We start from the raw sequence: 13621 nt of genomic DNA, 5'->3' as shown, positions 1-13621 counted from the left end.
GGTTAGGGGAGAGGCAATAGGAGAGGACATGATTTCAGTGGACTAGGGCTCAGGGAGAAGGGCCTGAGCTCAAGCCTACTGGCAGCAGCAATAGCAATTGGCATTAGAATTCTGAGCAGGTAGAATCAGAGGACCTGGTGGTCGATTAGCTCCTGGAGTCAAGGGCACCAGTGACCAGATCTAGAAGGAAAGGCTCCAGGTAAACAACGCCAGCAGTCTCAAGACTTAGCTCCCCTACCTCTCCACTAACATCCCAGTCTCAGGAGAACAAGACACTTTCCCACCCGCTGACCATGAGACTTGGAAATTCAGGAAAGTTATAGCAATGAGGGCTCTTCCACTTGGTCCAGGTGGGAGACCAGATGGGACATGGAAGCAAATGAACTGGGAGCAATAAAAGCCCTCCCTATATGAAGCACTATGTGGCAGGCCCCGTACTGGGCGCTTCACAGGCCTCAGGCCACTTAATGTTCAAAGTATCACTATATTGCTTTACTATAATGAAACAGATTCAGAGAGATTAGGTAACCGGCCTGAGCTCACACAGCTACTAAGGGGCAGCGCTGAGACACGCATGCACGCAAAGTCGATGCTTCTGGCTGGTGTGTGAAACTGCCTACACAGTAGATCGACTTCTCACAGGGTGGGCAAGGTGTGTCTGGCTCAAGTTGGGTTCGCGCTCACATCTATTCACTCAGTTATTAGTCCAGTCGCTCACTTATTCATATATTATGCCATTACTGAGCACCTACTATGTGGTAGGGAGGGTGCTGGGTAGTCAGAATAAAAAAATTAACAAGACGCCATCTTTGCCCTCAGTGAGAACAGTCTAGAAGGGGAGGCAGACAAGCAAACAGGGGAGGGCAGCTAACCTGGCTTGTGGGGGTGAAGGGGGAACTGAAGAAGACTTTCAGAGGTGATATGTAGGCTCAATCTGGAAGGAGTAGAAGGGTGGCTGGGCTCAGGTGAGGAAGTGAGAAGACAGCAGTGTTCCAGACAGTAGGGCTGGTGCAAATGCACAGGCCTGCCTGAGAAATGATGAACTCTGAACTGAGGACCAGAAGCAACTTGGGTTGCCAAAGGCAGAGACGAGAGGCACAGGAGGCAGAGGCTGGAAAGTAGGGGAAAGAGAACGTTCCACTCAGAGTCAAGACATGGGTAGTCACTGAAGGGCAGACTTATATTTAATAAAGCTCTCTCGGGCTGCAGAGGGGAAGAGACAGGGGGCCAGAAGGTGAGGGAGGAGGCTACTGGTACACATTTGGGACAACAGAGAGGCCAAGGAGTGGGAAAAAGATCTGGAAAAATGTTTACGGGTAACATAGGGACTCCTAGTAAGTATTCCAGATGGGAGCAAAGGGCTGGGGCACCCTCAAGGATGACTCATGTCCTCAGCTTCCTCCACCAGCAGGCTTTCCACTCTAAATGGCTCTCTGCAGGTAGGTGGATACCAGTCAATCCTTATGCTCAATGCACATAGCCTGTGTGGATACCTGTGGTTCCCAAACCACTGCTTTTGGGGGAGTGCTAAGTATCTATGGAGTGAGGCTTCAGTCCTGGAGCCACCAGCCAAGGGAGGGTGTAACCCTCTCCACATGCAGGAAAAGGTTAGTTCAGGAGGATTGAGTCTCTCAAACTCTGCATATTCCCAAGAAACACCTGATTTAGGCATGGCCCCTGGCCAGCTCCTGGGAGATGAGCTCTAGAGTCTCTGGAATATTCTGCCTGATAAGAGTGTTTCTGTATGCCCGAAGTCTTGGGCCATATGTTAGCAGTTTGTTCAGATAGTTTATGCTAACAATGTGATTTGTGGTGAACACCTATTTTGCTCTGGGGATGGAGTCTGAGTAGCTGAGGTCAGCCACACAGCACAGCATGCCTGCATGACAGACCCCCCTCCCCAATAAAAACCCTGGATACCAAGGCTTGGGTGCACTTCCTTGGTTGGCAACACTTCGCATATGTTCTGACACACTGCTACCAGAAGAATTAAGCACATCCCATCAGCTCTACTGGGACTGGACATCTGGAAGCTTGCACCTGGTTTCTCCTGGACTTTGCCCCATATGCCTTTTTCCTTTGCTGATTTTAATCTGCATCCTTTTACTGTAATACACTCTAACCACAAGTATAAGAGCTTTCCTGAATGCTGGGAGTTCCTCTAACAAACCACAGAGCCTGAGGCTGGTCTTGGGTACCCCTGACACATCCCACCAAGGGATGACAGCAGAAAAGCACACAGCCCAAAACCCAGTATTTCACCCCAGAGGAGGCAACTTTAGAGTCAGGTCCTGCAAAAACAACCTAAGTGGAATACTTTGTGTACCACACAGAGGGCACAAGGACACCTGGAACGCTGGGAGAATATTTTCCAGCTTCTCCAGAATCCAGGGTCACTCTGCTGTTCTCCCTGTGGCCTCTAGGAGCTTGCTTTGGTTCTGACCTCTATTATCCAACAAAGCATTTTACCTTTTTGTTTTCAGCTTTTGCAAAAAGTGTAATATCCTCCCTCTGCCCCTCTAGTTTGTTTCTTTTGCCAGATAGTTGTGTCAAAACTGCTGGCAATTTCCAGATTCTGTAAAAGAGAATTTGCCCTGAACAACAGATGTGAGAATCTACAGTGTGCCCTAGAAACATAATACATCACTATGGTGTAAATTTATAGGTTATTCGGATAACATGCTGTGATACAACAGGGAAATTAAGCTTCTCAGCAATGTGTATGATCTACAGCCAGGAAATCTGAGGTTCGAGTTGATGTGAATACAAGCTTTCTGTGTGCAACCTTCCTCCTCACTTTACCGCTTGCTCAGTTTGTTGACAGAACGTGAGATGTTGCGAATGAGTGGCACCCACCTCCTCTTCACATTTATCCAGAAAAGGATCTGGACCAATAGGTATTTCTGCTCAACTTGCAGTCCAAACCCATTCTTGGCTTCAACTCCAAGCCCAGGCATCAGGAACTTTTTTACAATATTTCAGTTAAATGAATGACTTTTCAGAATACATCCCTATACACATTTGTAAAGCCACTCTGCAGCTCCCCAGGCCCTGCCACGTCCTGGTTTAGCTTCCTCTTCATTGTCTCCCTCTCTCCAGTACACCGGGGCCCTCAGCACTGCACCTAGATCAGTGGGAAGCAAGACAGGAGGTTCTTCACCTGTTTATGACCTTGTATGAGGCACGGCTCAATGTGGACAGCAGAAATATGGGTACTGTAAGCAGAAAGGAACTTAATACAAGAAACGCAGTGGTAGCAAGTTATTGGAAGGGCTAGAGGACTGGATTCTAGGCTGGGTTCTGGAAAGCCCGCACTAGAACTATAGAGTTCAAGTCCGTACTTCCATGCCTGCTAACCAAGGGTCTACATCCTCTGCTACTTCCTCCAAACCACCTTTCTACGTCAGGAAGCTAGAGAATGACACTGCTGCAGGCCTTCCCTCTGTCCTTGACCTTGCTCACCAACAACAACCACTGGAGCAAGACGACAGCCCCTCCCTCACTTCCACAATCCAAATCCTGCTCGTGCACGTAAGGTGGATGCCAGACCCCAGCTGTTGAGGGAAGGTTAGGAATTTTTCCAGCATTCTCAGTACAGGAAACATTACTAGGTGAGGGTGGGGACTTGAGTCAGGAGATACACTGCACTCCACTGCAGGCTATTAAGGTGTTTTCAAGATCTCACATTCCGTGTATGACCAGGATCCTGAATAAGAAAAGACAACAATCTCCAGAGAAGGACATAAAGGAGGAAAGTATGCCTTCTGTTACCATCTCCTCTTCCACTGCAATCTGCTTAGAAGTTATTTCCAACTAGTCCTGCCCTCTTAGCTTGTGTCTCTTCTGACTACTTTCAGTCTAGCCCCCTGTTCCTAAGAGTTGACAATGACTCCAAGTCTGAAGCTGGAAGAGATTCTAGAAACAACCCTTTATTTAAAGGAAAAGAGCTAGAAACTTGAGAGTTTCCGTAAGTCTCCCAACTTTATCACTTGGGTCTTCAACTACCTTCATCAAAATATTTAAGGTAACTCAGTGATGCTAGAGATGCCATAGCTTTTTGCTCTTCAATTCAGCAAAGGTTAAAACGTCCTAGCCTTTCCTGTCAAGTATTAATCTCTTAATTTTGAATACAAGTGGTCCCCCAAAGGCCCTGATTAACTGGACCTGAACTCTGATATAGAGAACATAGGGAGTATTCAGAAAGAATATATATTTTAACCAGAGATGCTTGCTTGCTTGCTTTAACGTTTTGAGAGAAAGAGAGACAGAGGGTGAGCAGGTAAGGGGGAGAGAGAGAGAGACACAGAACCCAAGCAGGCTACAGGCTCTGAGCTGTCAGCACAGAGACCGACATGGGGCTCAAACTCACGGACCACAAGATCACGATCTGAGCCAAAGTTGGACGCTTAACCAACTGAACCACCCAGGCGCCCAAACCAGAGATGTTTTCATTTGTTTCGTTAGTTGCTCTCTATATTTCTGTTCTCTATTTCCTAAAACAATATGAGGTATGAAAAACAGAGTTTTAAAAAAACACACAAAAAGAGGAACACAGTACTTTGGGATGGGCATGAGGGGCAGAGATTTGGCTAGTAAAAGAGAAACACATTTTGGGACACCTGACTTTGAAGATTCCAGAACTAGTCCTTGGATAACTCTGAAGAAAGACTCCAAGGAATTTGAGAGTGGGAATTTAGGAATTCAGTTAGAAGACACTAAACTGAAGAGCCGGAGAGTTTGTACCATTGAAAGGGACAACTGGTGAACAGACAAAAGACTGCTTTAAGGCAGGGGTTTCTCAACCTCAACATTACTGACATTTTGGACGAGATACTACTATGCTGTGGGGCTGTCCTGTGCATGGTAGCGTGCTTAGTGGTGTCCCCAGCCTGTAGGCTTCAGATGCAAGTAGCAACTCCACAGTCCTCATCACCAAAAATGTCACCAACATTGATAACTGACCCTTGGTGGGGGGGGGGGGGGGGACAAAATTATCCCCAGTTGAGAACCACTCATTTAAAGTTTAAAACTTGTGAATCAGAGAGAGAGAGAAACAGGGGAGGAACCTGGGACGTTAGCATTTCTCTTTTAATCTCACATATTTCTTTTAGGTGGTGACTTCAGGACCTCAGCTGATACAGACCTTCCTCGACTTACAAGGGGGTTTAAATTGAGATAAACCCCATCATAAAGTGAAAATATCATTAAATCAAAAAATGCATTTAATATACCTAACCTACCTACCTGCTGGACATCATAGCTTAGCCCAGCCTCCCTGAAACATGCTCAGAACATTTACATTAGCCTACAGTGGGGCAACATCACCTAACATAAAGTGTATTTTATAATGAAGTATTGAATATCTCATGTAATTTACTAACTACTGAACTGAAAGTGAAAAACAGAATGGCTGCATGCAGAATGGCTATCAGTGCAATGGGTGTTCACCCTCGTGATCATGTGGCCGACTGAGAGCTCCAGCATCCTATCGCATATCCCTAACCCAAGAGAAGATCAAAATTCAAAGTCCAAAGTATAATTTCTACTGAATGCATATTGCTTTTGCCCCATCAGAAAGTTGAACGTTCTAAATCGAACCACTGCCCATCTTCGACCTTCTTTCGGCATTTCCTCTTCAACTTAAAATACCCTGGCATCTTCATTGATAAGGGCTCCTCCTACTGGACATGCTGTGGTTTCCCCTTCAGTCTCCAAAAGCTAAGATGTTGCCCCCTCAGCTAGGATATTTTAGCAAACCCCCACCCCTTATTCCCTGTCACAAATGTACTAAAGAATGGGGCGCCTGGGTGGCTCAGTCGGTTAAGCGTCCGACTTCGGCTCAGGTCATGATCTTGCTCTTTGTGAGTTCAAGCCCTGCGTCGGGCTTTGTGCTGACAGCTCAGAGCTTGGAGCCTGCTTAGGATTCTGTGTCTCCTTCTCTCTCTGTCCTTCCCCCACTTGTGCTCTGTTTCTCCGTGTCTCTTAAAGATAAATAAACATTAAAAGTTTAAAGAAAAAACCAAATGTACTAAAAAAGCTCAAAGGTCATCTATCACTGCACAAGTTGAACAGTTTGGAGGAACTGTTCCACACAAAAGCTGTTGAATTCAAAGACATTCGGAAGAAAGAGAAAAAAGTTCAATGAGAGCATCAGTGATTCCTCCACTCTGAAAAGAGGTTATCATGCTTCAAATGAGCACACAGTCACGTAAGAAACTGCTGCCTGGAATATCCCTCGGTTCTCTCCCGAAGCAAGCCCTTCTCTGTGCCCCTCAGGAAGTCTCTGCCTGTGACCATATGTCTGACCCCCAAACCCATTTCTTGACTCAAAGATTGACAAAGACTCTTCCTTTTCTCTCCTTATGTCCTCTGTGGCACCAGGGGGCCTGAGAACTCCAGTGATGTCTTAAATACCTTTTCTCTGACATGACATCAAACTCAAAAGTGGCAGCCTTGCTATAAGGAATGCCTTTGATATTACGAAGCCTTTAAAAGTCCTGCATACCTTCTAGAAAGGATGTAACCTGAGAGCCGATCTCTGGCAGGCATCCACTGATCTCAGGGAGATGTTAGAGGCAGAATTCACAAAGTCAATAATTATTTATTGGGTACCCACTATATGCCAGGTACTTGGTTAGGGGCTAAAGAGAGAGACATAATTCTGCCTTGAACGGATCCACCATAAAGCAGAGAAAACTGATAAATAAAGTGGTATGATAGGGAAGCACAGAGTGCAGACAAGTGTTATCAATGAAGGCTAACACCAGGCACAAAAGGTTGATGGTGGACTTCACAGCAGTCAAGTTAACATCACCTGAACCCAGTGGCCAATCAATCCTAACATCTCAAAAAGTGAAACAATCCGTCATACGTTCCTCCCAACGTGACAGAGTAGAAAGCACATAGCACCACTTATGGAGTATTACTGGCAAAAAAAAAAAAAGTACTGAATCTAATTAAGTCAGCTTTACCCAATAACAGGAAATACAGGGGTTAAAGGAACAGGTTAAATGACACCAAGAGGATGCAATCAGACAAATTCAGAACGAAGGAAGTTGTACAGTGCAAATAATCTAGTCTCTTCAACAAATAAATGGGATGAATTCCAAAATAATAATAATAATTGTTATTATTAATACTAATAATTGGTTAATAATAAGAGCTGTTAGAGATGAAGATAAATTGAAATTTAAGATACAAACCAACCAAATGTAATTTTGTAGAGATCATTTAGATCTTTATTCAAACCATAAAAGGACATTTGGGGGAAAATTACCTGAAATTAAACATGAATTAGAGATGAGATGATATTAAAGAATTATTATTACCTTTATTGAGAATAATAATGGTATCATGGTTCTTAGTCTTAAAAGGGTTCTCAGATTAAATGACATTTGAGCTGGCTAAAATATTCCAGATATATTCACACATTATTTGTATAATTAAAATGAAAATGAGAAGTAAAAGAAAAAATAAAGTGTAGAAACCAGGTCTTTCTTATTCAACATAACATATGAGAGGGACCTCATTTAATCTAAGGAGTTGGGTAGAAGGCACATCTATGGAAACCAGGTTCCAATGATGTTGATTACTGCAGAAGAGGTATTCTGAAGAGAAGAGAGAAGCAGGTAAGATGTATTCTAAGACCTTGCTACTCAAAGAGTGGTCCCTGGCCCAGAGTACCAACATCTCTTGTGTTTTATAAATGCAAAATCTCAGGCCCATCTCAGACCCATTGAATCAGAAAATATATTTTAACAAAACACCCAGGTGATTCATTTGCACATTAAAATTTGAGACTCACTGCTCTAAGCGTGTGCTCATCTTTTAATAAAGTTGCTTCATTATCCACCTCTGAAAGCTCCTAGTGACCAAATCTAAGATTTCATGCAGGATCCCCTGGGAGCAAAGATTTGTGTATTAATCTGTTGCAACACCTACACCGGTTCCCTTACTAATGGCTGATCCACCATCTATTCCTGGCCCCAAGCCACACAACATCCTCCCTGCCATGCTTCCTAATTGGTAATCTGCCACCCATGACCTTGACCAGATGGTGTACTGCCTTGGGACCCCTGGCCTCATCAGCTGATTCCACACTTAGGCAGAACCACCATACAAAGGGAGGCCAGTGCCTGGAGCAGCCGTAGAGATGGATGGGCCCCCAAAGATTGTGGCATGCAATTAAAGGGAAAGAACTCTATTAAGTATTTTTATGAGAGGCCAAGGCCCTTTACAGATAGGGGTCACCAGCCCTGCTATTAATCTAGTCTTGCTCTGTCCTCCGAATAGAAAATACTTTACATATGAAGAGATATGAGGAGGGCACAGGGGCAGATGTGGAGTGCTTCAAATCCATCCGGATAAGTGGGAGTCCCTTCTACCCTCTATTTACCCAAGACAGGAAGGAAGGTTTGTCTCCATTAGTGATATCTTCCCTTTTGGGTAGAGCCAACTTGGGAGCAGTGTCTATGCCTTCTTTGTGATTAACTTTTGTTCATGCACATGGCTGTTTAATGAATATTGATTCTGGTGACTGCTTTGATTAATAGGGTCTGAGGAATTTCACACTTAATATCTGAGTTGAGATGAGGCATGTGGCATCATTTCAATTCTCAGGGAACCGGCAACTACATCACAGCCTCTTTTATAAAGTGTCTTAAAAGAAATCCTTTCCATGTTTCTGAATATTGGCCATCAGACATGCCCGACATCTTCAAGTCTTTTAGTTTTGCATCAGCTAGCTGCCTGAGGGTGTAGAAAAGAGAGCTGAACAGTGAGACTGTGGGGGGGGAGGGGGTTTAGGACGTGGGCTCTGAATCCAAATTGCTTGGGCTTAAGTCCCAATTTTGCTATTTACCATCTGTGTGACACTGAAATTACTTACCACCTCTGTGCCTCAGTTTCCTACATGTAAATGGGGATAATAATGTCTTCTGTCTCACCATTTTGTCATGAGGGTCATATGAGGTAACATATGTAAAGCACTCGGAAGAGCGCCTGGAACAGAGTAAGTGCTCACTAACGTCATTATTATCACTGATACAAATACCTACTACGTTCCAACACCAATTCTCTGACACTAACTGGGTGTCCTATGATTCCATTCAATTCTGACACTAACTACTCAGAGTTAGCACAGACCCAAGAAGTTAAGGGTAAAGTCCTTTTATTCTAACTACTCGTAGTACCAGATCCCACGAGATAAAGAGCAAGGTCCCCAAGATAGCCCTTATTTCAGATGCCAGTTGCAAGGGGGATCCCCAGATACCTGCACTTGTGTGACTTGGCTACAAATTCAGGGGTTCCAATGTCCCAGCCCCTCTTCAGGTTTGACAATTCACTAGAATGACTGAAGGCTACAGTTCTGAAACCGCCAAACACTGAAGGTACATAGGTAAGTTCTTGCGGGAAAGGCACAGAACTTCTTTGCTCTCTCTGGGCATGTGACCCTCTCAGCACATCCACTTCTTCACCAACCAGGAAGCTCTCCTCAGCGCCGGTTTTCAGTTTTTGTCTGGGGTTTCACTGTACTATCACCACTGATTAAATCTCAGGCCGCTTGAGTGAACTTGATCTCCAGCCCTGCTCCTCGCCCCAGAGGTCAGGGGGTGGGGTTGAAAGAAAGTTCCATACTCTAATCATAACCATGTCTTGGTTTTTCTGACATAACCAGTCCCTCCCTTGAAATTATTTAAGGCCCGTCAAGAGTCACCTCATTAGCATAAACTCAGGTATGGTCAAAGGGGCTCTTAGGATAATAAAAGACTCTACTATCACATGGGAAATTCCAAGGATTTTTGAAACTCTGTGCCAGGAACCAGGGACAAAGACCAGCTGCGTTCTTTATTATATCATACTCAATAAATATTCCAGCACTTACGTTGGGCCACATACTATGCTAGGCACTGGGGAATAATCTGTATTTTCAATGGTTTTCATTAAGCCACAAGCCTGCAGAACAGCACCATGCCTTGACCAGGATTCAGGATCAGCACCTTTACTTCCCCATCATGACCACCCACACAGAACCATACCTCAAGGGTTTGAAGAACCACAACTTTTTTGGGCTGCGGGGCACCTGAGAACTTATGAAAACGACTCCACCCCTTTACAGATGAGGAAACCAAGAATCAATTGGCTCAAAGTTTTATTCAGTCAGTGACACATGTCATGACTGATAATCTGTACCTATTTCCATTCGCCATGAGCTACGGGATCAGAGACCTCAGCAACTGTGCCAAAGGTGAAAAGTAGATATTTACTGTTCTTTGGATTAAGGGCCTAGTCATTCTCCTCTGCCCCACTATTATGGCCCTCAGAGTTGGCTTGGAAGACATATAGGACATGATAGCGAGAGCTGTTGGTCAGAGGAACAGACATCAGACATCCCTTCTCCCTTCTCTCCTAAGCTAATCAGCCCTCCTACCACCACCTTCCTCCCTGGAGGAAAGGTCCTAAATCTCTGACAACTCCATCCTACTCGGTATTTGAGAAGGGGACACCCACCATGTACAGAGCATCCTAGTAGCTGCTGGGTACACAGAGCTGAGTAAGACTTGGTCTTATATATCTACATACATAACTTGAATGAGAAAAAAAAATGTGAGAAATGTGGCACCAAAGGCGTAGTATACCATCAGAATATAGGGGAAAGAGAGATTAATTAAAGTGAGGAATCCTAGTAACACTGCTTTTACAGGGTACTAAACTTTCTGCTAATCTGAAGGCCAATGAGGAAGAACCCAAAAGCTAAAATATGCTGAGTGCCTGCCATGCTATGCAAATACACAATGTTTTATTTGCCTTCAATCCTCTAATTAAGGGTTTTCAAATGATTTTTATCATGTGCCCTAATTTATAAAACATGTGGACAATTTCATAAATATATACATGGTTACGGGTGAAATGTGAACATATACTGACGTGTTGTGTAAAGCACATAAAACACAGCAAGATAATAAAAATGACCAATTGGAAAACCGGATTTCCCATAGATGGCTATTATCAACATCCTCTGTTCCCACCTATTCTTTCTGACACTCCTTCGTTGAGGGGTGATGTCTGTGTTCCCTCCCTTTGAACCTGGGTGCAAGTCTGTGGCTACCCCAGCTAGACAGGGTCATAAAAGGAGATACCACTCTGCTTGGCTCTTTCTCTCTTGGGATGTGTGCCTTGGGGGCCCTGAGCTGATACAGAAGAGTAGATGGCCCAGGCAGACAGGAGCTGACAGGCCCCATCAACTCCCTGAGGGGATGATGCAGGTCCCAGCCTTTGAACCGACCCAGGTGACACCATGTGGAACAGAGACCAGCTATGCCTGCTGAGCTCTGCCCACATTGTAAAATGGTAAGTGGGATCAATACTGTCAGTGCTCTAAACTGCTAAGTTTGGGAGCAATGTGTTCTATAGCCACAGTAACTGGAAAAAAAACAAAGATGAGGTAAAATACTTCTAAAATTATCTTATTTATCAATGGCATAAAAAGTCTTTATACTGTTAATATTATCATTCATAACGATACATTTAGTGAGAGCAACGTAGTTGGATATACTTCATTAAAAAGCAAACAAACAACTCACGGTGCAATAATTCAGAGTTGGAGTTCTATGCCTGGTTTATTTCCCCACTAGATTTTTTTTTTAAATTGAGGTATAATTGACATATAACATTGTATTAGTTTCAGGTGTACAACATAATGATTCGATATTCATACATATTTTGAAGCGACCAACACAGTAAGTCTGGTTAACATCCATCATCACACACCAGTTACACATTTTTTTCTTGCAATTGAATTTCTAAGATCCTAGTAACTTTCAAATATACATTATTATTAACTATAGTCACCATACTGCTATACATTCTATCCCCAGGACTTACTTATTTCATAACTGAAGTGTGTACCTTTTGACCCCTCTCCCCATTAGATTTTCATGGCAGACTTGGCCAAAAAGATACCTCATTTCATGAAAACACAATATAAGCCTATGGATCGTACCCTGTAGTTAATGTTACTAACCCGTATTTCAAAGTGTCTTGATAAATCTTAATTATTTTGTCTTCTTGTCAGAGCTAAGTATATCCATTTTGTTTTTACCCCAAAATGTGGCTGAGAGCTCAGGCCAAGAGTAGACGATCTGGCCCCACCATTCTCTCGATTGCTTGTCTGCTGCTTCTTTACAGGAATCTCTTAATGCCACGCATTCATTTAATGAGGAAAAGTTCAGTTACACCAGATAAAGAAGAGAGGCACTACTGCTGTAGTCACCTGTTTACTACCTCCAGAAGCCCCTCACCGCCCTCAGGATAAATAAATATCCAAGCCTCAATCCTGGCAGACCGTGTCATCTGCTCCCTTATATGCACCTGGGCGCCAGCCTTTCCAAATCACTTGCAGCCTCTGTTCAGTTCCTCACAGTGAATGATTATGGAATACATCCATGTATCTGAGTTGAAGTCAAATGCACAGAAGACAGCCGCTCATTCTAAATGTATGCACACTTTGTCAAGGATGGTAGAGAGAAGGGGTCCCACATACTTGTGTGACAACCTTACCCAAAACGATGGCAAAAATGAGCCAAACATTCCTTAAAGGTGCCTGAAACTGTAGGGTTGGGGGTGGGGGCAGAGGAGTCCTTGTGCTAACTAAGGAGTCTGTACCAACCACACTGTATTTCTCTTCTGACTTAGCGTGGATGGTATAATGGTAGCCACACCCCAACGGGTAGCCTTGACCACCTTTCCTTCAAATGTGTGATCTTTAAAGCCTTATTATCTTTTAAGTATGGTTCCCATTATCCCCTCGAACAAGACTGTTTATCCGGTAAACAGCTTTACTTTTCTGATGAATGTCCATGGCAAAATCTAATTCTGTTACCCAAAAATTTCCTTTTGTAGCCAAGCCTTTAAAAACTCATCTATTCTGTAAAGTAGGTATATTTATATTCCTCGTTTCCTTTAGGGATAGAGGAGGGAAATGGAGTAGGCAAATGCATTCAGCTCACCAGTTATTAATGCCGTGGATTACATCCTCCGCGGATTATAAGGGGTGTGTTTTTCATTCTGGGCCAACACTGACCGAAGTACCTGGGGAATAAAAACTCATTTTAAAATTAGCCCAAGCAAAAATAAATAATGAGGGAAGAAAATGCATTGTAAAAAAGAATAATATGAAGCAGGTGAAAGCCAGATAATACGGTTTTGATCAATCACTGCTTTGGACTGCCTTTTCCCTGCTTTCTCTGCCATTTGCATGCATAATTGAATGTTGCCTACTTGATGAAAAGGAACGCTTAGGAGAAAATATTGCCATCACGATGACCAAGAGTGGCTAAATTTGTGCTTTACTAACCTTCAAGGCTCCCTTGTAGGAAATGTCTCGTTTTCAGAGTCTGTGCCCCCTTAGAATTTAGGTCTAGTTTGCCTTTCATGGATAGGCGGTAGACCTTCTAGGGAATTAGCTCTCTATACCTTGGTGTGTCCCTATTAGGGATTCTTAACGGCATTTCCTTATGAAATTTCCTCAGACATCCACAATTCCCAGGAGATCTGAACATGACATGTCTTAACACTCATATTTGACTTTTCTCTTCCTTTCTCTTATTTATCCTTTGGAAAA

The 13621-nt window shown here is 43.7% G+C and overlaps 1 long non-coding RNA gene across 1 annotated transcript in view; it reads right to left on the bottom strand.

The window, feature by feature from the left end:
- LOC122228503 overlaps nucleotides 1-13621 on the bottom strand; it is a 109247-nt gene that overhangs the window by 73887 nt on the left and 21739 nt on the right. The window contains exon 2 of the long non-coding RNA XR_006206621.1: nucleotides 13008-13089. This is a non-coding gene — a long non-coding RNA (uncharacterized LOC122228503). The remainder of the gene's footprint in view (nucleotides 1-13007; nucleotides 13090-13621) is intronic.

This window comes from Panthera leo, chromosome C1 (genome assembly GCF_018350215.1).
Source record: "Panthera leo isolate Ple1 chromosome C1, P.leo_Ple1_pat1.1, whole genome shotgun sequence".
Classification (NCBI taxonomy): domain Eukaryota; kingdom Metazoa; phylum Chordata; class Mammalia; order Carnivora; family Felidae; genus Panthera; species Panthera leo.
The sequence above is the reverse complement of the archived record's forward strand: the minus strand, read 5'-3'. Positions and strand labels throughout refer to the sequence as shown.